We start from the raw sequence: 23777 nt of genomic DNA, 5'->3' as shown, positions 1-23777 counted from the left end.
GCTATATCTAAAATACTTATCACATAACATATCCAAGATACTAGTCTTTCAACTTGTACTGGCAACAGATAAAGGCTAGAGGTACATTAGGATCCAAGTGGCAAAGGGATTCCCCCAATCTGGAAAACAAGTCGTGAGATCTGGGTGAGTTTTCAGGCTCCCTGTGTTACCTGGAGGTGAAGATGCCCGTTTCTTTTCCCGTAGATAGCGATGGCATATCCTGGGTTGACCTACTTACCTATTGGCAGAGCCAGACTTCTACTTATACAAACAGTGAAGTAATGCCAACAGTTTCTTTGGCATAAGCTATGCTTGTTCCCATGCTTATTATAAAGGACAGATTCCTGCTCATAGATACAAATTCATAGCTAGTTCAAATATCTGTTTTTTAATTGAATAGCCATGTGGTCACCCCATACACTGTAGTTGTTACTGATGCACTATCCCTGTGCCCTCCTGCCACTTGGCTCCATGTTTCTCCTCTCCCTTTTGGGGGCCAGATTTTCGTAAAAACCATTGGGTAAGCCATCTCCATTCTTCTGTGAAGCTACAGAGAGAAAGAGCCCAAACCTGGTCTGGTTCTTAGGAATTTAGAACTGATTCTTTCCCCAAGTTTCTGAGAGAGAGAGAGAGATGGAGAGAAGGAAAGAGAATGAAGCCTCCACAAACTCATAATGATTAAGTTGCCAGCTTGAACCCTTTATAATTATTCATTCATTCAACAAATATTTATCTAACGTTCATCATATGCAAAACCTTTTGTTGCTGCTGGGGATAGAGTGGTGAACAAAACAGACACAGTCTGCCCTCCTGGAACTTAGAATCTAATGGGAAAAAACAGACATCACACAACAAAAATCCAATACAAATGAGTAAATAATTATGAATTATGTTTAAAGTGAGCGGAAATCAAGAAATGACTTTCTGAGAAAATACATTTAAGCTGAGACCTGAAGGATGAATGGGTAAAGAACTTACTTTATCTAATAAACCCACATATAGTGCTTACTATGTTCTGGGCACTGTACTCATTAATTCATTCAATTCTGAGATTACCTCTGATGTAGATGACATTTCCATCCTTGTTTTATGGATATGAAAACTGAAACCCAGAGAGTTATGTGGCTTGCCTAGGATCATACAGCTAATAAGAGCAGAACTAGTATTCAAACTGAGGCAGTCTAGGCTCCAGAGTCCATGTTCTTATCACTCAGTATGTTCTGTTGGGAACAGCATGGCTGTTATTGGTTGGATGGTGTCCTCCAAAAAAGCTGTGTTCAAGTCCTAACCCCCAGTACCTGTGAACGTGACCTTATTTGGAGATAGGGTTCTTGCAAACGTAATCAGGTTAAAATGAGGTCATGCTGGATTAGGATGTGTTTTAATCCAATAACTGGTGTTATAGGAGAGGGAAATTGAGACACAGAAAGAGATACGGGGGGAAGACAGAGACAGAGATTGCAGTGATGCATCTGTAAGCTAAGGGACACTGAGGATTGCTGGCAACCACCGGAAGCTAGAGGAGGCCAGGAAAGATGTTCCCCTAGAGCTTTCAAAGAGAGCATGGCCCTACTGATGTCCTGATTTTGGGCTTCTGGCCTCCGGAACTGTGAATAAATAGATTTCTGTTGTTTTAAGCCATGCAGTTTGGGATAATTTGTTACAGCATCCCTAGGAAACTAATAAAATGCCTAAGGCCTTCAGATAAGAAAGCGCTTCTTGAATCTGGATAAAAGCCAGTAATCTCAGTGAGGGGCAGAGGGGCACAGAATGAGGGTGCAGATGGAGGTGGGAGCCTGACTATGTTAAGTGCTTGAGAGTTTATTTAAAGTTCGGTGGGACATTTTTAGATGTTCAGAAGAGAGACTAAAACAAACTTGAACTAAGGAGGTGACAAGGGAGAAGGAGAGAAGATGACAGATTTGAGATGTATTTTGGAGGGAGAGCTGATAGGACCTCATGGATTATACTTGAGATGAAGGAGAGAAGTGTCAAGAAGGCCTCCCTGCTTTCAGGCGTGTGGCTGGAGCAACTGGGTGGACGGCAGATCATTTACTGAGAAGGAGAGCAAACTCTGGAAGAGGAGCAGGTTTTGAAAGGAAAGATCAAAAGTTCGATTTTAAATATGCTGTTTGAAATGCTGGAGACATCCAAGTGGATGGTCCATTGGGCCATTAGACATACATGTGTGGAGCTCAGAAAAGAGGTCAGGGCCCAGATACATAATCAGGGAGGCTTTGTATATAAATATTGTGGAGGATTCCAAAAATGGCTCCAATTCTGCAGCCCTCCCTGTGTCAGTGTCCTTTGCCATGCCCTCTCGTTAGTGGCCAATGGGATGTTAACAAACATGACAGAGGCAGAGGCTTTAAAGGTGCTTGTGTGATTGGCTTGGCTTGCTCTTGCCCTCTGTTATCACCATGGGAACATGCCTGGACTAGGCTGTTGGAAGATGAAAGACATATGTAGTAGACTTGAGTTGCCTGGTCATCCCAGCTGAGGCCATCCTAGATCAGTCTGTAGCCAGGTGACACCCAGACAGGTGTGTAAGTCCAATCAAGAACAGCAGAGACACCCAGCCAACCTGCGGAGTCATGAGCTAAATAAATTGGGGTAGATTGGGGGTGGTTTGTTATGTAGATTTGTTGTGGTAAGAGGTAACTGAGAAGATACAATTTAAAGCTAAGGAACTAGATGAGACAACCTGGGCAGAGAGAGTAAACTGACTAGAGAAGAGAGTTCAGAACTGAACCCTGGGGTCCCCTAATGTTTAGAGATTGAGTAGCGATGGAGGAACCAACAAAGGAGACTGAGAAGGAGGGGCTGGAGGAGTGGGAGGAAAACCAGGAGAGGCTCCAGGAAATGCTAGCAGAGTGGTTACAGTGTGGAGTCTGACAATAAGGAGGCCTTTCCACCAGCCCTAAATTCTGAACCTCTGCTCCAATATCCAGCTTCTTCTTCAAATCCTACTGTTTTAGGTTAAGCTGTTGTTGAATTTGATTTGGGCTGTTTCTCTAGTTGCATGTCTTCATTTCTTTCTATAATTCACTCTTCACATTGCTGATAAATTATCTTCTTCAAATAACATTGGATTGCATAACTTCTTCCTCAGAAACCTTCCGTGGTATTGCATGGCGTTCAAAGCTTTCCTAAACTCAGAAGATCTGTGCTGGAGTCTTCCAATTTACCATGTACTAGGTGTACAACTTAGGTAAGCTTTGTATCCTTTATGAGCCTAAGCTTCATCTTTTTAAAGTTGAGAAAATAATAGAAACTACCAAATCTAAATCTGAACCTGAACCTAAGTCTATCAGTCTATCTACCTGTCTATCTATCAATTGAAATCTATCTATCAGTCATCAAAACTGATTCCCTCTTGAAGCTGTGGCTGCCTAGTTGGATTACATTTCCTAGTCTACCTTGCAGTTCAGTGAGGCAATGGGATTTTGGTGGTAGCGAAATGTAGCGCTCCTTGAACTGGGATTTAAGACTTTAGGCATGGTTTTTCTAAGTCTTCTCCTTCCCACTGTGTTGGGCTGAATGATCATATGGAATAGAACTCCTTTGCCAGTTCTGTAATATATGAAAACAAATTGTTTCTTTTTTTCCTTTAAGTCACTGTATTTTTGGGTCAATCTGTTTCAGCCATCACTCTAATAATCACTTCAAGGTCTATATAGATGGATATATAAAGATGTTGGGAAGCAATGTATGTATTTGCAGTTTTTTAAAAAAGAGGCAGAGTGAACATAGAGTTTGGATTCATAAGATCTGGTGTTAAACCTTCTCCAAGATGCAGGCATGAAGCTAAGATGGCTCTAGATACCTGTTGGGAGCATCTCTTGATTATTATTATTGGTGGAAAGAGTTGAAACCCATGTTATTTTTCCTAGACCTGGGTTAGGGGCCTGACTTGAAAGCTCTTTCTCTTTAAGGTCATCCTTGACTCATCTCAAAGGCCTTCTCTCTCCTTACCTTATTATTTGTTCAGCTAGGACTATAGGAGGACATTCCTCACCCTAGGAATCTTTAACACTGATGACTCTTGTCCTGGGGTAGCAACCATAATTTAGTCCATCACTTTCATTTTATGAAAGAAAAATTAGATCTAGAGAGAACTGTATTTGCTTTCCTTGAAGTCCAGAGGAGAAGTATAGGGGTGGAGGTGAGGAGAGATCTCAGGGTCAGAGCCCACCATGATTTTCCCTCAGGGCTTGATTCATTACAACCAGACCCATGGCAATTTTTCTACTAGACTGCTAGACTCACAGATTTTCTTCCCTTCTTTTTCATCCCATCTACTCCTCACTTCAAATGTCCCTGCCTTTGTCACATCCTCTAAGGCTGGACTTTGTTTCTCCAGGTTACAAGTGGCTGACGTAGTAATTTCATCTCCACAGATGAGGAGGCACAAGGCTCCGGGGTCTCCCCTCCCTGTGAACCCTGAACACTGGCCTCCTGGAAACAGTGCTCTGTTTTTTCTAAGTCAGAAAAATGACTTGATGGTAAATCTGAGTTCCAGCAGGAAGGTGTGCAAAGAACATGATAGATTATTTTTGGGCAAGTGGCTCACAATGCGTGCCCCAAATGGAACTTCTGTAGCTGGACTGCACAGTCTATTTAGAATCCCTCCCTGCACTGAGAGCCAAAAAGAGGGATTCTGGACACATTTAACTGAGGCAGAGCAGAGGGAGAAAGACTGTCAATAAGCAGAGACACAGGGTGGTGGCAGGTGTCATGGGCACGCGGTCTACAGATGAGGCAGCGCTGCAGTGCTATGCAGGGGCTGACATCTGCAGTGGCATGAGAGCTTGTTCAGAAAGTTTTGAATCCCTGGATCGCACAGTTGCATTTTTTTGCACACACTCCCTGGCCCTTTTGCTGCGAAAGGGAGTTCATTTCTTAGCCTTCATCGTCAGCCTTCTGTTCTTCCTAATTGTAAAGACTCTCCCCTGAACCTCTCTGCTAGCGTCCTCTAGCCAAATCAAAACTTCCTTTCCCTTAGCATTTCCTTCTGATAAAACCATCTAGGACTAGCTGTGAGAGGCAGGATTAATTAGTTTTTCAGAGAACGATGTCGCTGAGTCCCACTGATGTTTTGAGTACCACACAGATGCTGTATTCTCGGCTCTGCTCTCTCAGTCATCAGCTAGAGGCCCCACTGTGGGCACCAGCCCAAGGGAAAGATGCTGATGTCTCTGCTGAATGTATTGGCCTGTGTTGTTGGCAAAGTTGCCGGGGTCCTGCCCTGGTGATGGCACTGAGGTGATAAAGACTTCCCAGTGGCACCAACAGGTTCTCTACTGAAGTGCAAAGGGTCCTTTTACGTCTTCTGTCTTATGCTTTTTACCCGGGTTCCAAAGTTGCTCTTCCTGGCGTTGCCAGTGACTGGAGAGAATTTAGTGAAGGAGCTTTCGGCAGAGATGGCTGGCTGTCTACCAGAATTGTATTATGTAGAAGTAGCTGGCCGGGCATCTTAGAATTTCCAAGACCCCACTCCACCTTTGCATCCAGTGGAACTACAGAACTAGTTCACCACAATGTGAGCCGACCTGACGTGTCTTATTTCCCGGCCAAGGAGTTTAGGAAGTGGGTGTGCCTCCTTTCTCTTCTCTCTTTCCCCTTCGGCCAGCTCTGAGACCTCAGGCAATGTCAGAACACAGGATGGAAGGAACAGCACACCCACCTTAGATGATTCTACAGGCAAAAAAAGACATGTTCTGTATATTTAAAGATGGGTTAAAATGGTAAATTGTATGTTATGTGTAGTTTACCACAATTAAAACAATACATTTCTACTGTGATAAATTCCTGAAAATTTGAGATTTATTTGTACAACAGCTACCATTACCCTAATGGATTCTCTGCTACCTAAATTTGTTCTCGTTTAGGACTCCATTTCCCAGAACCTCGGTACAAGTCACACCCAGAATGCAATAGGAGCGCACTCAAAATTCCCCTTCTCTTTTCACATTGACCCTTCGTCCTTGGCAAGTCTTTCTGTGCCTGGACTCCCTTAACACTCCTTGAAAGACCTTTCTAGAAACAGACCTTGTTATTATAGAGTAGTGGTTAAGCTCACAGGCCCCAGGGACAGGTTGCCCAGGTTTGAACCCTAACTCTGCCCTTTACAGGCTGTGTGACCTTGCGTGAGTGACTTAACCTCTGTGTGTCTCACTTGTCTTAACTGCAAAGTGGGCCAATAATATTTTTTACCTCCACACATTCTTGTGAGGATTCCATGAGTCAAAAGACGTAGAGAGCACCCGCCTGGCTGGAGTACACGTCCCTGCTATGTCAGTGTAACTCGGTTCCTACTGATAATGTACCTCCAGTCACACCCACACACGTGTGAATCTTGAGTAAACAATTTAAGTTTGAGCTGAGCTTCTTCCGACAAGATAGTAAAATGCCATATTAATAACAGATGTAGTTCCCCCTCAGAGAGAAAGGGCAGATCCTTACATTCTGGGGGGCTCAACCTCAAAAGTACCTGATTACTTGTTGTGGATCGAATAATATGCTAGGCCATTTCACATATATGTTGCTATTAGTTGTTACAAAATTCTGTATAATTAAACAGTGGGACCAGAAATACATTCACAATAAAAACCTAGTTTGATAAAATATGGGAAATTGTGATGCAATATTAATCATTATTACATATTATAATGTTGTATTATATAGTTATCTCTAAAGTGTAAGAATTATTTTTTAAAATGTTATTTGCCCTCTAGAATTTTTATTAATAAGAAAAAAGCAAACACATAAAGCCAGATTAATTAAAGGTATATTTGTATACCTTTATATATATACTTTGTATATTTATATATCTTTGTATATTCTAGAAACACACCAGAAGAGAGATGATATTAAAAAATGAGATTTTCCAGTGCTCTTCAAATATAATCTTTATCCATTAAGATACATAAGATACATAATGTGAATACTACATACTCTATCACATATCTTTTAAAAATATATAGCTTCTGTTAATATGAAAAAAATGAGAAGTTCTTTTTAAAAGTTATGTGTTGATAGAATTTTATATTTAAAGAGCATTTTGTGTTGGTTATTATTTAACTGACATGAATCATTATTTTCGTGAGATGAGTGAGTGAGTATTTGAAGACTAGTCTAATGAAAATTCAAGTCACTGGTTTATTTCTGTGACACCGAACATTTATAAAATTTATGTAAACACCCCAGAATTTTAAGAAAAACATATGCCAAGAACACGCTCTTCTGTAAAATAAAAATTTAAATTCAAGATGGCAAAATACCGTGATAGCCCTGTCTAGACTATAATTCAAATAATTAAAAATACAGTTGAAGATGTTGACAGGAGCTATACAGTATGAAAGCATTAATTTTACCTTGAGAATAAATGAGAAGATCAAGTTGATTTGCTGAATTTCAAAGAAGCAACAGTCACATAGATTATCCAAGTATCTTTTTTTAAAAAAGCTTTAAAAGTGAATGGCTATTAATTCATTTATGGCCAGTGAATATATAATATATATTAATATAGTATGAATATGATAATATGAATATTTTATCTAAATTATTTTAAACTATAAATAATCCTGTCAATAAAATTAAGGAAAAGTTTTGTGGGAGGGTTTTTGTCCTCTGATTTTTGGGGGCAAAAGCAATTTGAAGAAAACTTAATGGAAGTATTGCTATCAAACACTATTATTTAAAAATTACTTTTCAGGGAAAGCAAAAATTAATTGTCGGTATTGGTAATTAAATATCTTTCACCCTTCTAATAATAAAATTCTAATCACAGGTAACTGTGCAAACTCTAAATTTTCTCTTGTACACTTTGCTGGTGATAAAATAATAAGGTAAAAATAAAATGAGTCCTTTTTTTAAACTAGAGGTTTTAGTTTATTATTTTATTATTTTCGGTATGTATGTTTCCTCTTCTTCCTCAGTACCCTATCTCTGCCCATAAAATCCCAAATCCCCTTTGAGGCCTACCCCAAACCCCACTCCGCCAAGAAATCTGTTTTGTTTGGCTTTGATGTTATTTCTTGTGATCTCTTTCCCCTCGTGCACCTCCTGTGCTTAGCTCACATTGTCTTCTGCTGTATTTTGCTAGATCCTCTGGGGGACGGGTTGTGCCATCCTTATTTGTGTGTCACCTGTGGGACCCAGCCCAGACCTTCCCTGCACTGGGCCCTAAATAAACATTTGCTGAATTTAAAATGCTGAATACTTCCAGCTTTCCCCATCCTCTATGAACTGATTTGTGTTTGCTGTTGATGGGAACCTCGTTTCACGGAGGCCTCATTTTATGAGGGCCTGCGAGTCCCCCAGGATGGAGTTCAGCCCGCGGCCTGACTCAGCAACGCAGGGTCCTGTAGCTTCCACAGAATGGAAGGAGTTTGTCCCAGCCACACCAGGTGGCAGTGTGACCCACGCCTGCATGGCCACCAAGGCAGGTGTCTGAGGAAAAACAACGTAGCGATTCTACAAAGAAAACGCTTGAAAATAATTTAACACAAAAGGGATAAATAAATGCAATTTTCTGCATTTTAATAAGAGGTTCAGAGACTTATGTGATTTACATGCCTGCTGCTGACAGGGAAAAGTGAAAAAAAGAAGCTTTCTTATTTGCACTGCCAACAGATGCACAGAGAGAAATAAATATGTATTCTGGCAGACAGGAGCAAATCTTTGCATTTATATAAGGGAATAGAAGTGACCATATTGAAAGGAAGAATATGAGAGTTGCTGCAAAAGGCACAATTATTCTTTGGAATTCAAATGGTCAGACTATATCTATCAAAAATTAAGACATTAATCTGATTCTCAAGAAACAGTATTTTTGGAGTTATAAAATGACTGAATTTTGGTGCAGGTGAATGATTTGTGCAAAATGCTTTCCATGCATATAAATACCATTATTGTCTTAAAGTGGGGATTGTAGCTGAAGTCCCTCTGAATTTGGGATATGGTGAAATAAGGGACAGTTGCATTCTTCTGGTATCAGTACCATATTCCCCCTTGAAGCTGCACACTCTGCAGTACTTGGTGGATATCATCACTGCCACAGTTTAGTGGGTTTTCTGAGTATTTGTCCGGAACTGTAAGACAGAGGAGGCACTCACTAGCAGAAATCTTTTCTTTAGGGCTTATTGTGGACATTTGTCATTGTGGACATTTCTGATTTCCAGCACCCTTTGAACACTCGTCTGATGTTTGGAAAATGTCCTGTCTTACGAGTTCCACTTCCCCAGCTTGAAACAGAAAACTGGCTTTCTCAGGTTCCCTGGCAGCAAGGGTGCAGCTGTATGGCCTGGCTTCCACCAATCAGATGCACTTGCATGTGACTGATTCAGAAGCACGCAATGGGAGAAAGGAGGCATGCAGAATTTGTCATTTGGCAAGCATGACAACAGTAGTGTTGGGCTGTTTAGGGGCATCAGTGCCAGAATTTCTGGCATTCGCTCCTGAGCATCAACAGCGTGAGCTGCACTGTTTGAGCTGTCGCGTCTCCTGCAGAGTAATTGGACATTGTTCCTGACTGCTTGGCATCCAAGCCTAGTTCTCAAGCCCTCTCAGAGCTTCTGTGAGCTACCTGCTAACTTTTAATTAATTCTTTTTCCACTTAAGCCAGCAAAGGTAGATTTTGTTGTTTGCTATGTAAAACCCTGACAGAAACAAGGAATAAGAGGACATACACTTTTTTCTAGACATCAATTTTGAGATAACTTGTAAAAACTTTATTGTGTTATAAATCTGGGTAAATTTTCATATGAAAACAAGAAAGGAAGAAAGAAAGAATACAATATAATAATTGTAATCTGGAACTGATTAAAAATCCAATAAATGAGATAAAGCAACCACAACTGAGTAAATGTAAAGTCATTTTAATATTTACATCTATAAGTAGCATGCTTTCTGTAAATAAGGAAGACAATTTTAATGTTCAAAACTAGGAATTTTAGTGTTTTTACTAGGAAACACTTAAATTTGATATCAAAGAGAAATTTGGCAAAGTACTAATCTTTTAGAAAAGCAGAAGAGAAGACTATTGTTTTGTCTGACCAGTACCCCATTTCCCTTCTAGTTACAGAATCTCTCTTTATTATGGGGAACCCTTGGCATGGGACTATCCGTGAGAAGATAAGAAGGAGTTGTTGAGAGGAGTAGGGCAGAGGATTGACTAGAGCAATGTTGGTAGCACTAGGGGCCACCTGGAGTTTGTGGTCATGAATTTAACATGAGTCCAGTGGTCCTAGCTGTGTCATATTCTCCAAACACCTTCAGCTGATTAGGTGCTGGTGTGGAGTAGGCAGAGCAATTTCGTCTGAGATACTGTGTTGCCAATTGAACCGCAAGGCAAGAATGGTGAGGGATTAAGGGAGTGATTCTAAAGATGGACCATGGAATCTTAGGGGAGAAAAGGAGAAAGTGAAGTGTGTGAGGAGAGTGAAAAGTTGGAGGGCCCACTTGGGTCAAAGAACTGTAGCACTGGTAATATATGAAGTGAGTGGGGAGGAACGGGGTGGTGGTCAGAGAATGGAATCATTGAAATTGAAGTTAAAAAAAAATTTAGTAAAAAAGATATTGTTTATTCATCACTTTTCAATAATATTCTTTCTTTAAATCAACTTTTTAGTGTATAATTTATAACAAAATTCACGTATTTCAACTATATGGGTTGATGACAACAAATATATACATCTATGTAATTGCAATTAAAATCAAGATACAGAAGATTGCCATCTTTCCAAAGTTCACTTGTGCTGCTTTGCAGTCAATCTCCCAGCAATGGACTAAATGTTTGTCCCCCCTGCCCCATTCATATGTTGAAATCCTGACCCCCAATGTGTATTAGGAGGTGGGGTCTTTGAGAGGTGATGAGGTCATAAGGATGGAGTCCTTAGGAATGGCATTAGTGCCCTTATAAAATGATGCCAGAGAGCTAGGTAGCCCCCCTCCACCGTCCGAGACACAGCAAGAAGACAGTGGTCTATGAACCAGGAGGCAGGCTCTCACCAGATGCTGACTCTACCAGCTCCTTGATCTCAGACTTCCCAGCCTCCAGAACAATTGTTACTGATCACAAGCACAGATTCATTCACCTGCTGCACAGGACGGCTAATAACTGGGACACTAGGATTGTAGCAAGGAAAGAGGTTTATTATCAAAAGGCGACCAGATGAGGAGATGGGAGTTAAAACTCAGATCCACTGCCTCAAAGGGAAAAAGGTAGGGGTTTTTATCTGGGGTTTTATGTAGGGGAGGGGAGCATATGGCCGTGCAGGTTGGGGCCTTCCACCAGCCTGCGTTTGGTCTTGAAGACTGAATATCTTTTCCCTTGACTGTCTGGACTTTTCTGGTTAGTTTTCCTCTTCAGTCTGCGTTTGGCCTTGTGAGGCTGAATCTTGCTGTCTGGACCTTGGATTCCCTGGAAGGACAGCTCACTCATACTAAGGAGGGACGGAAGGACCTGGTTAGCTTTGAACGACAGTTGATTATACTGAGTATGCAGAGCTGCTGTTAGCAAAGCTCGTCTCAAAGGTTTTGTTCTCTTCTTCTAGCCCAGGGAGAATTTTTTTAACTTCTTTGTTCTCGGTTTCACTATGAGAAATAAATGCTGTTTAAGTCACCCAGTCTAAATGATATTTCTGTTGTAGCAGCCCCAGTGGACTTAACACTCCTCCCCTGACCTCCATGAAACACTGGTCTGATTTTTTTGAATCACTGTAGATAAGTTTTAACTTATTCTAGGATTTCATATAAATGGAATCATATAGTATGCACTCTTTCACCCTGGCCACTTTCACCCAGTGTAATGTTGGTGAAATTCACTCACATTATCGTGTTTCTCGGTAATTTGTCCCTTTTGATTACTGAGTGCTATTCTATTGTATACATATACAACAATTTGTTTATTCACCTGTGGATAGACATTGGGGCTGTTTCCAGTTTTGGCTGTTGTTAATGTCCATAGACAAGTCTTTTTATGGGCATATGTTTCCATTCTCTTGGGTAAATACCTAAGACTGTAGTTGCTGATATGTATTATCTGTTTTTGCATATTGTTGGACTTGATTTGCTAATATTTTATCTAGGATTTCGTGTCTCTATTCATAGGGCCAAGGGAAGTCACCATAACTATCAGTCAAACAGGGAAACATTTAGTCTTTTGCTGGGAGGTTGAGGCAAAACTAACCCTTTGGCTCTTTACTCTGCGTTGGAGCCATCATAGCAATAGTCCCTTGATCCTAAACACTGGTAAATCCAACCAGAACATATATAAACCAGATGGAATAATCCACAACCACAGGAAGAAAGGCATCAGAAGTGAAGAATGGGGCCCTGACAAGGAGGAATAATGCAGAAATTCAGAGGCCACAACACTCCATCCTTGTAATTAAGTAAGCTTGCCCTACACTCCCTCCCATCTCTGGTTTTTGGGGGTCTATGTACTGATATTCTTGGGCAACCAATCCTTACATTGATGATCTTCTAATGCAAACACAGCAGAGACTCCCAAAAGGGACATTGTACACTGTGGGGAGGCCAATGGTATAAATTTAAATGTTATGATGACGCAAATGCAGACTGTTGTAACCACTATGCCAGTACACCCGAAGGTGGGCCCAGAGAGAAGCATCATCCTGGATCCATGGAATGACAGCTATTGATGCCTGGACCAAATGTCCTCTTCTTTAAGTGTGAAGCATCTTTGGAGTGTTATTGCTTTAGAGACTAAGTTCCCAAAAAAGTAAAAATTATTTATTCCATAGTAAATAATTCAATTCGCAAGTTAAGATTTATAATTAATTTACTGGAACTCCTCTTTCCTACATACTTTTTAAATAACCACCTGAAATTCTGGCATGTACTGCGGCAATCAGTAGATTTTTAAGAAAGCAATCAATATTCCCAAATGTCTCATCACAGAAATAGGAATTACGTAAAGATAATTGAAGGAAAAGACAAAGAACACACTGTTCTCTTGACTCGTTTTGGTCCTTCCTTGACAATGAATTTTCATGAGCTGCTTGGACTATTAAAGCAAATTGATATTTTAAAGTCTGTGGTTATTTGCAACAGGAGTGCAATATTTGTAGGCTTTTGTTTGTGTATTTATATTTATACTGAATATCTATAAGCAATTGTGAGTAAAATACCTTCTGTTTTTAAATTGCTCATTTGGTAGAGTACTTGCCCAACATCACTTAAATGAATACTTATTACATGTGACACACAAGTGCTTTATGCCTGCCTTTAAAATATTTAATTAAGAAATGGAGGGGAGGGATCTCAGAACACAATATAAACAGCTGATATGACTTTGGGGGGAAGGATCTGTTAGAGTAAGTTTTCTGAACACCTAAAACTTACGCCTTCAAGAGCTGCCTTTTTTCTTTTAAGCAATTAAGTAATATTCTTTCCAAATGTATTGCTTGATTTCCTCCCATCTTAAGCAGAACATATAGAGTGTAATCTATGTGTTCTATATGTGATAATTATGCATGTCAGTTCACCAAGGGGTGTTGCCCTTGAGGTTTGTTCAAGTGCAGACACACAAAGGAGGTGACCAGAAAATGAGGCAGCATAGCAGTCACCATGGGGTTGTATGCCACATGAGGGAGCTGTATACTAAATGGTGGGGCATCCCTGCTCCTCCCATTCCATTCTCTACACACTCATTTGCTTCTACTATTCATTTATGCTCAGGAAGACTGAGGGTTGATGCAAGGAACCAGGTGACCTTGGTTACTCCCTCTCTAAATTCATTTTATATTCTTTTACATTTTGGTTTTGGAGGGGGGCCCAAGGGTGACTCTAAATGCTTTCTGTGGGTGTCAAGTGTATATATTCATGGGGCTTTTTCTTTCATTTTTGTGCCATAAGTCTTCCAGTTTATTAAAGTTAGCAAAGCAGTGACTGCTGGAGACGTAGCACCTTATTGGTCTAAGATCTACATACTCTGCAAACTTGCAGTCATAAGGTGACTCAATTCTGGGGATGTAATGTGCAGTGTGGTGACTATAATTAATAATACTGGATTATATACTTGAAATTTGCTAAGAGAGTGGATCTTAAGTGTTCTCACCACACACACACAAATGGTAACCATGTGAGGTGATGGATGTGTTAACTAACTTGACTGTGGTAATCATTTCACAATGTAAACACATATTAAATCATCATGTTGTGTGCCTTAAATATGTACAGTTGTGTTTGTCAGTTATACCTCAAGAAAGCTGGGAAAAAAGATCTGTGTACTTCAAAGCGTAGGAAAAGCATGGCTGGCCCACTAGAGATGTGGCTTTTTTTTGGTGAGGAAGATTGGTCCTAAGCTACAATCTGTTGTCAAACTTCCTCTTTTTGCTTAAAGAAGCTTAAGGAAGCTTGTTGCTGAGCTAACATCTGTGGCAATCTTCCTCTGTTTTGTATGTGGGTCACCCCCACAGCATGGCTTGATGAGCAGTGCGTAGGTCCACATCTGGGATCTGAGCCTGTGAACCCCAGGTGGCCAAAGCGGAGTGCGCAAACTTAACCACTATGCCACTGGGCTGGCCCCAAGATGTGGGTTTTTTAATCCTTTTCTGTTTGTCTCTTGTTTTAGAAGCAGATCGTGAGACAAAGATTCAAGTAAGAGTAGTTTATTTGGCAGCTGAAGGAAACATCCACTGGCGGTGGGGCTTGAGAGAAGGAAGTGAAGACAGCCAAGAGAGCGTGTGTTATCAAGCCAGCTACCCCTGTGGGCAGCTGGTTTGGTCCACTGTGCTCTCTGCCAGGCAGCCTAGCAGACGCCCCGCAGTCACCAGCACCAACTCCCGGACATCAGGGAGGTTGGAGGGGCAGAGTTCCCGCACTTCAGCCTCCTGCGTGGGAGGCACGGTGTGCTCAGGTGGCCAAAGAAGGCAAAGAAGGTAAAGAAGTGAGGTCCTGGTAAAGTGGAAGTCAGTCATGTTAAAAGGTAAACTGAGGCTTATTAAAAATTTTAAGAGTTCATTTGAGCAAAAATCCATGCGAATCAGGCAGCGCCAAACTGAAAGTGTTAGAAACCCACCACCACAGTCAGGAGCTGGGGAGAGACCCAGAGAGAAAGGCGGAAGCGAGTAAGGAAATGATTGATTGGCTAGAGCTTAAAGCCTATTGTTTGCGATTGGTTGTCCTTGGGTTTCCATTTCATAACCTTGAGGCATTTACAGGCTTAGAGTTTGACTCGCTTAGGTAGGCCCACTCCCATTAAAGCCCCCTCATCTAACGGCCTCCTTGTCTAATTAATTTAGCAGGCTGCATGCTCTGAAGTGGCCACGGGGAGGGGAGGTGTGCGGTGGCACCAACAGTGTCCACTGTAGCCAGAGACCTTGACAGGGAGCGGCCCCCACTCACAGCCCTGTGATTTGTAGACTTGCGTTCTAAGAACAAATTATTAACCCAAATAAAGAGGTAAACTGTAGCAAGCTCGACGTATATTCGGGAATAGCAGAGGAATGGCCATTTGGGAAAGGCAAACTGTAGCAAGCTCGAGGAAAGTCCACTGCGGGTTTGGGAAAGGCTGTATTTACAGGCGAGGATGCAATGATGCGTGAGTCCAGCCAGAGTCCAAGCCGTAAATTTATTGGCTTGAGGGTGGAGAGACTCTTGGTGGAGGTTCACTGGTCACGCGATAAATTTTGGTCTTTTGTAAATCGGGCATTTACGGAAAATCAGTCTCTCAGTTCTTACGTTCTGTTTTTCTGAGGGTGCATGCGTGAGATTCTCCATTTCATATCCTCCCATTCTGTTGTACGTGGAAATTCTTCCACAAAATTAAGAGACTGTTAATGAGTTTCCTTTCACAATACTAGTATCTAGAGACATTGGTGTTTCTGGAGGAAAAACTCAATCACTATTAAGCAGGTCCGCATTTTACCTATCAGATATAGCCTTTTCTGGTTTATTTCCCAATTAAGTTATCCAGTGAATTGTCTAACTCCACCCTGTCTCCACTTTTTTAAATAATTTGCCCACTACCAATTATAATTTCTCTTCTCTGGAGTAGTTAGATGGGGTGGGATGAGCCAGGAGGTGATTCATTTTCTAGTGTCAGTTTACTCCACTCCCTCAAATCAGAGAGTTCTTAAATTATAGAGCTATGATTCTGAAAAATATTTAAAGTCAAGCACTGCCTATATAGAAACTATATACTGTCTCTGTAAGATGCTCAGCTGTGGGAGCAGCGAGTACAAATAAACAGGGATTCTGTCTTATGTTGTAGTGGGAAGCTCTTTTTTGTTGACCACCATCTTTTTCTTGTGGATCCATCATTTTGCAACTCCATTTGCCCTTGGGGGTGTGTGTAATGGGGTCTCACACATATACACATCCCTTCCAGTGTTGGCGTATGTGATGGTTAATTTTATGTGTCAACTTGACTGGGCCACAGGGTGCCCAAATGAAACATTGTTTCTGGGTGTGTCTGTGAGGGTGTTTCTGGATAAGATTAACATTGGAATCCATGGATTCCGTGAAGTAGCTTGCCCTCCCTGAGTGAGTGGGCATCATCCAATCCACTGAGGGCCTGAATAGAACAAAAAGTGGAGGAAAGAAGGATTTGTTCCTTTCCTACCTGTCTTCTTGAGCCCAGACGTTGGTCTTCTCCTACCCTGGGCCTGGGACCTACACTATCAGCTCCCTGGTTCTCGGGCCTGTGGACTCGGACTGGACTGGCACCACTGGCTTTTCTGGGTCTCCAGCTTGCAGATGGCAGGTCGCAGGACTTAGCCTCCACAATCATGTGAGCCAATTCCTCATAATATATCTCTCTATATAATTTGGACATATATATATATTATGTGGATATATGTATTATATGAAGATATACAGTATGGAGATAGATATTATATACTATATATATATATATGTTGTATATCCTGTTGGTTCTGTTTCTCTGGAGAACCCTGAGACAGTGTGTGACCAGGTCTGGACCAATCTTGGTACACCATTTAGTTGGGCTCACTGAGGTGGAAACATGATTCAATCATGACCAAGCTGTGTGTGTGTGTGTGTGTGTGTGAGAGAGAGAGAGAGAGAGAGACAGAGACAGAGAGACAGAGAATCAGAGAGAGAGAGACAGAGAGCGAGCGCGCGAGAGAAACATGGATGCTGGGAGAATGAAGTTGTCTTTCGGCCTCATTTGCTAATCTGGGATAATATGAGATACGAGACGGGGCATGGCAGTGCTTGCTGTCTTGACTCGCTTAGGTGGAGAGCGACTGCATGCAGAATGCAGCCAGGCAGAGGCAAGCAGTGGAGACACAAGTCCTGGGGGCGTTAGTCCCTGGATCTGCCTGTGCTTGAGCCCAACACCAGGGCCTTCTGAGCCAGCTTTTCTGTGAGCTAATAATTCTTTTTTTTTTTTTTTTTAAGTCTGGTTTAGTTTAAAGTTAGGTTTCTAGCACCTGCAATAGAAAGAGTTCTGACTAAAACGCATGCTTAGAACTGACAAGAAATTGAAGATGAAAATGCATCAAAATAATATTTGAGATACTTAGCTTGATGATTAAAAGTCTCCTTAAACACAATAAAAACTGACTTAATATCACTTAAGAAGGTGTTTTTGAAGCCAGAATATGTGTGAAATCATAGCAGAAGTTTTCAATGGCTCTTGCATTACCACACCCATGAGAGAAAAGGATGGCTAATATCTATGTTTACTTGCAGAAGAGAAGATCACTCCTGGATAGTTTTGTCTCCTGGCCACCAGGAGTTTGTGAAAGTTGGCAAGTGAGTAAATACACGTATGTATTTTCTAATTTGAATTCCTCTGTACAACTTTACTTCCAGGGCCAGGGGATCAGGCTATGAGTGATCGGCACTAAGGTGCCAGTAGTATTATCCACATTGCTTTTGCACCATCAGTGCAAATGTCAATACAGTGGAAAAGATAAATACCATCTTAGTATTATTATGAAAATAGTTTTGAACTTGTGGATCTCTTGAAAGAACTGAGGAATCCCCAAGGGTTGGCATACCATACTTTGAGAATCACTGATTTAAGAAATGCTATCATTCAAAAAGAGCCTTCTTGAGTCCCTATTATTGACAGGCACTTCTGAGGTCATGGGATGCGTCAGTGAACAAAACTAGGAGCTCTGCCTTCACAGAGGTTATTTTCTAGCAGGGGCGGTGATAGACGGTAAGACAATAGATATAATACATAGGTAAACTAGGAGACGCATTAGGAGATGATAAGTGCTATGGAAAAATAAAAAGTAGAACAAGGTAAGGGTGATGGGAGTGCTGGTAGGTGACAAGCAGCAGGTTCAAATTGTAGAGGTTGGGGAGGCCTCATTGCAAAGTGGTATTCGACTAAAGTCTTTGAGGAGGGGAGGGAGTTAGCCATGTGGCTATCTGGTGGAGGGGCATTACAGTCAGGGGGACAGCCGTATAATGACTTTGAAGTGGGAGTATGCCTGGGCTGGTCCAAAAAGCACAAGGAAGCCAGGGAGGAGGGGGTGGAAGGATTGCCTGGCAAAGCCCTAGGATATGCGGTCAGAGGAGGGAGGGAGGGAGCAGATCCTACAGAGAAACGGGAGCTCCTGGAGCGTTTTTGGCAGAAGATGGCCTGATCTCTCTTATGCTTCACAAAGGTTGTTTCTGTTGCTGTGTTGAGACAGACTGTGCAGGACAAGGAAAGAAGACAGAGGCACATGTAGTAGATCCAGATGAGAGATCACAGTGGGTTGGGCTGGGGTGGCAGATGTGGAACTGGGGAGAAGGGGGAAGCAGCAGAAGTGCCTGTGGTTTTGATGTGGGGTGTAAGAGAAAGAGAGAAGTCGAAGGTCACGTCAGCATGTTCGGCCTGAGTAACTGAAAAGGTAGTGTATCTCCTGTACAAACATCAGCTCAAAATTTACCATAGGTCTAAGTGTACAATTATAAAACTTTTAGAAGAAAACACAGAAGAAAATCTTCGTGACCCATGAGGACGCAAAGAGTTGTTAAACATGACGCCAAAAGCATGATCCATAAAAGAAAAAAATCGATACATTAGACTTCATCAAAATTAAAAATATTTGCTCTGTGAAAGACACCATTAAGAGAATGAAAATAAAGTCACAGTATGGGAAAAATGATTTGCAAATCATATGTCCCACCAAGGATTTGTATCCAGAATATGTTAAAAAAAAATCTCTTCAAACTCAACAGCAAGAAACAAACAATCCAATTTGAAAATGAGAAAAAAAATTTGAACAGATCCTTCAACAAAGCATGGCAAATAAGCACATGAAAAGATGCTTGACATCACTAGCCATTAGGGAAATTCACATTAAAGCCACTATGAGATATTACAGCTTACCTATTAGAATGTCTAAAATAAAAATACAGGCAATAGCAAGTGCTGACGAGGATGTGGAGCAACTGGGTCTCAGACATCTTTGGTGGGAATATACAATGGCATGGCTACTCTAGAAAGCAGTTCGGCAGTTTCTTATGAAGTTAAATACCCACTTTCCATGTAATCTAGCAATCCCACTCCTGGGTATTTATCCTAGAGAAATGAAAACTTATATTCAACAAAAGCTTGTACACAAACATCCAGAGTGGTTTTAGTTGTAACAGGCAAAAGCTGGAAACAATCCAAATATCCTTCAATGGAGAAATGGCAGTATTTCCATATAAGTGAATACTACTCAGGAAGAAAGAAAGAAAAAAAAGAGTACATGAAACAGTTTGGATGGATGTTGAGGGTATTATGCTCAGTAAAAAAAGCCAATCTCAAAAGGTTACATGCATATGATTCCATTTATACAACATTTTTGATATGACGAAATTATAGTGATGGGGAACATACAGTGTTGGCCTGGGGTTACAGCCAGAGGGAGGAGAATGTGACTGTAGACTGGCAGCAAGAGGGAGCTCTGTCTACTGATTGCATCTACTGCTGTTTACAAAAATCTAACTGCGTCATAACATTTCATAGAACTATGTAGCAAAGAACAAAAAGAATGCATGTAAAAACTGGTAAAATCTGAATAAGGTCTGTATTTAGTTAATAGTATTGTACTAATGACAATTGCCTGGTTTTTATAATTGTACTATGGTTGTGTAAGACATTCTTCTGAGAGGAAAGCTGGGTGAAGGGTTCACAGGAACTCTGCACTATTTTTGCAATTTCTCTGTGAGCCTAAAATTATAAGAAAAAGAAAAAGGCATTTCCATGAACCGAGATGAAAAAGGCTGCATGGAGAGCAGAGTTTAGAGGAGATGAGGCGTCCAGTTTTGGACGTTCTAAATTGGAGACGTCTGTTATACGCACTTCTGCACTCACTCTGGAGTTTGGGAGACCGTGTTGAAAGCCAGGGCTTCTCAAGGGGAGGATGTAAATCAAGAAGGACAGGGGAGTCAGCGCTGAGCCTTGGGATACTCCACTCAGACAACGTGAGAAACTAGACAGGACTCTGGGAGACAATAGTTCCGGTTTACTATTTCTCCTTTTCTGAAAACTTTTTGACGCGCATATGTGCACGTATGCGTGCGCGTGCGTGTGGGTGCGTGTGGCCTGATAGGGCTCTGTTCCAACCAGCAGACAGATTTACTGATTGAATCTCTTTCAGTTATTGTGGGCTTTTTTCTCTCTTCCTCTGTACTGTATCAATTCCAGGAAAATTTTGCAGTATATCAGTAGGAATGACTCATCTGCTGAACTCTGGTCAATGGTTTTACCACCCGTTCTTCTCCCAGTCCCGGCCGCCACTCAGGGACAGTGTATGGTAATATCAATGCTTTGGGAGAAGTGAACATTGATCCCATTAAAAGAGGATGGAACATCTGTAGTCAGACTACTGGAGAAATAAAGACAAACTCTGATTCACATTTAGGAAAATTTTTTTCATGATCGCATTATCTTGTTGTTTTAGTTTCCTGAATTCATTGCTCATTTATGGTCAGTCTCTACTCTAACCAATTTTATCTTTAACCAAAAGTTCCATCTCCTTTGCCACTGTCTTTCCATTATCATTGCTATTGAAAAATTAATTCACCTGGTTAACTGATTTTAGTTTCAAGAATAGGCAAATTCCTGTAATTACTTTATAAATTTAGGGATGCAGCCTTGCTTAGAAGGAAGTTCATAACCCCTAATGCATGTGTTAGGAAAAAAGAAAAAGGGAAAGTCCATGATCTATCCATTTTAAGAAGTTGGAAGAACAGCAAACTAAAACCAAACTCAGAAAAAAGAAAGATATAGTAAAATTAAAGGCAGAAATTAATGAAATAGAATAAACATATAGCAGAAGGGATCAACATAAACGAAAACTGGTTCTGTGCTGGAAAGATTGACCAAGAAAATAGAGAGAAGCTACAAATTACCAATATCAGGAGTTAAAAATGGGACGTCCCTTTAGATCCTATAGACACTAAAATATATATATGAGAATATTATAAAAATTTATTTCAGTGAAAAAATAAATGAAATAATCTAATTTCTAGTAAAACACAATTTACCAAAACTTACATCTATTTCTGACATTAGCAGAAATAGAAAATCTGAACAGTCCTTCTGTCAGTTGCCTGTTCTTATTCCTTGTCCATATTTCTATTGATATTTTTGTCTTTTTAAAAATTGGTTTGGTGGAACTTATTTACATACTAGTATATCAACCCTTTGCCATATACATTGCCAATATTTCACCCAGTGTGTTTACCTTTACATTTTCTTCATAAACTATAGAAGTTTTTATTATATAGTTAAATATGTTGAACTTTTTCATTGTAATTTTTTTGCTTTTAGGCTCGGTTTATCCTTGTATGGTTTCTTCCAGTTTGTGATGTTGATGTGTGTGTATGTTTTTAAAGTGATTCATTAAAACTTCTGGGACTTAGTTTGATGTGCGATATGAAGCAAGGGATCATTTTTTGCCCCCAAAATAGTAAATTTTCTCAACATAACTTAAAATATAATCAATGATGTTTTTCCATTGGTTTGTGATGCTTCCTTGAACAAATGTTAAAAATTTGTGTGTACTAGGATCTGTTTCTTTTCTGATTTCTCTGTTAATTCTTCTGGGGCATTACTCTTTAAAATTTTTACTTTCCCATCACACCTTCTTTCAGAAGAACTTTAGAATAATTTTATCATGTTAAAAAATTCCATGGAATTTATACAGGTGTTTTGTTAAAGCTATATGCATTTGGGGTGAAACCTAGACATCTTAACATTACCTGTAAAATGGGTATAGTAGTACTTGATAGGCTAGTTGGAAGGATGAAATAAAATGAAAATAGGATGTGAAACACCTTGAATAATCCTTGGTATATAGTAGGTAGTCATTAATCAAAATAACTAAATATTACCAACTTCTCTTATTCTCCACCTCTCAGTAAATGACACCTTGTATTACCATTAGTAGTAGTTGGTGTTTCCATTCTTATATGTAGCGTGTCTCTCCTTTTATGAAAATCTTTTATATTTCTCTGTAAAATTCCATTTTCTTCATGTCAATCACACTCTTTTTGGTTAGGTTTAATCCTAGATATTTTACGGTTTATATTGTTTTTGTATAGACTTGGCTTTCTCCCATTACACCTTTTTGGTATTTGATGCATATAGGGAAGACTTTGAAAGTATATATTTATCTTCTACCTGATTACTTGATAAAATCTAAAAAAAATAATAATTTAAGAGTTTTCGAGTTGATTCTCATACGGTCTACAAATAATGATGATTTTGTAGTAAAGTGTTTATTTTTACTTTCAATTTCTTTCCTTTTTAATTGAATTCGACAGAAGAATGATGGTAGTATATTTTCTTGTTTTGATCTTTAACTTTAATGAGAATCTCTCGAGAGTCTTTCTGTAAGTTACTTTGTTGGCTGTTGGTTTAGAGTAGCTATTTCTGATGTTGAGAAAGCGTCCTTCTCTTCCCAGTGCACCAGATACGACTCACAGGCCACAAACTCAGGTGTGCAAGAAAAGTAACTGAGGTAGATTTGTACTTCGAGGCTTTGTTCTAGAAGATGGCAAGACCTTAATCTCAGTTAACTAGGGTTTCTCCTCTCTTTTTCCAAGGGCTTTACATCGTGCTAAGGCAGAGGGGAGAGTGCACATCTGGTCCTGTGCCTCCTTCTCTCATCTCTCCTCCATTTCTGTCTCTTCCCAGAGTCAGCTCTGAGGCAAAGGTGGTGGGGGCTGGGCAGGGAGGAGGAGCAGAAGTGGGGCTATTTCTCTTCCCTTTTCTCTCTCATGGTTTGCATTGGCATGTCGTTAAAGAAAAAAAGGAGGATTCAGAGAAGTTTTCCTTGCCCTCATCTCCCTGGGCTTCCCTTGACAGCTTGTCCCCCATCATAGGTTTCACAACTCGGTAGCTGTGGGCTGAAGTCAAAAGTGGGACATGGAATGTGGAGTGGTGGGAATGAGGAGGTGGGGGAGGATCTTGGCAGGAGTGGGAGCACGGGAACAAGGGAAAGGGGAGGATGGCAGGGAGGAAGACTCCACTAGCAAGAAGAAAGAGAGAGTAGGTCTAGGTCCTCATGGGCTGGTAGGTCTTACGCATAAACAAATTTGCTGGCTATTCCTGGTGAAGGACTTCCTGTATTTCAACTAGAAATAATGAAAAAGGAAGTAGGCATAACCCGCATAACTTCCCTTTTCCAATATTTTGAAATACAAATATATACACATACACATATACATATTTTGCATACATACACACATATACCTATACAGTCATGTGTTGCTTAACAATGAGGATACATTCTGAGAAATGCATCATTAGGTGATTTTATCACTGTGCAAACATCACAGAGTGT

The 23777-nt window shown here is 40.5% G+C and overlaps 1 long non-coding RNA gene across 1 annotated transcript in view; it reads left to right on the top strand.

The window, feature by feature from the left end:
• Window positions 1-23777, top strand: part of LOC106781623 (uncharacterized) — a 52730-nt gene that overhangs the window by 582 nt on the left and 28371 nt on the right. Inside the window, exons 2-3 of the long non-coding RNA XR_002799859.2 lie at window positions 3113-3211; window positions 17689-17751. This is a non-coding gene — a long non-coding RNA (uncharacterized lncRNA). The remainder of the gene's footprint in view (window positions 1-3112; window positions 3212-17688; window positions 17752-23777) is intronic.

Source organism: Equus caballus, chromosome 14 (genome assembly GCF_041296265.1).
Source record: "Equus caballus isolate H_3958 breed thoroughbred chromosome 14, TB-T2T, whole genome shotgun sequence".
NCBI lineage: Eukaryota > Metazoa > Chordata > Mammalia > Perissodactyla > Equidae > Equus > Equus caballus.
The sequence above is the reverse complement of the archived record's forward strand: the minus strand, read 5'-3'. Positions and strand labels throughout refer to the sequence as shown.